At 45.1% G+C, this 773-nt stretch overlaps 1 protein-coding gene across 3 annotated transcripts in view; it reads left to right on the forward strand.

The window, feature by feature from the left end:
* RPL10 (ribosomal protein L10) overlaps positions 1-773 on the forward strand; it is a 3,694-nt gene that overhangs the window by 1,440 nt on the left and 1,481 nt on the right. The window lies entirely within an intron of this gene.

Consider the following 773-nt stretch of genomic DNA (forward strand, 5'->3'; position numbering starts at 1 on the left):
TGTCTGGGGGACTGGTGTTCCTTTGCTGGAGAACTGTCACAACTTCGCCTGGGCAGGAGCCTCGTAAGGGGACACGCGTTACCCATGAGACCCTCCATAACTACAACCTGTTGCCATTGGATTTATATGTACTGTTCTCTCTCATTATGCTCTAGTGGGATAGGGACAGTTTCTGCCCCAGCAGGAAACAGCTGCCACACAATAATTGTGAAGACTTGACTGATATGTACCAGCAGTCTCTAGTTTATATGTGTCATAGTGTATTGTCAGAGTGTAGACTATGAAGTCTAAATGGCTGTGGATTCTCTGATGGGGTGCACTTAGTAGAGAGAGCAGATTATATTATGTTAGTGCATGCAGGTAGTAGTAACTCTAATAGCTCACTTTCTTAGTTGACTGAAATTTGTGCTCAGTGGTAGCCTGCAGTTCATGGGTTTGCCTGACCTGGCTGGTATGAAGTAAAGGAGGAAATCCACAGGCTTAGCGAAAGTGCAATGTTGGTGTAGATTTGTCACATGCAACGAGCACACTTCTGTCCCCCATCTGTGTTTCAAGGGGAAATCCAGAAGATGCTCTCTTTATTGAGGCGCAGAGAGAGGCATTAGTGTAGGAGCACCTGCATCCTTGAAGCGCTTTATGGTGCTCTCCTCTGTATGGTAGGTATGACTCTACATGATGGCACTACTGAGGTGGACTCCTTGATTTCTGTGGGGATGACAGAACCCTTGTGTATGCTCAGGGCTCTCTCTAAAAAAAAAAAAAAAAAAAAAAAA

This window comes from Propithecus coquereli, unplaced genomic scaffold, assembly GCF_000956105.1.
Source record: "Propithecus coquereli isolate 6110/MARCELLA unplaced genomic scaffold, Pcoq_1.0 Scaffold748, whole genome shotgun sequence".
NCBI lineage: Eukaryota > Metazoa > Chordata > Mammalia > Primates > Indriidae > Propithecus > Propithecus coquereli.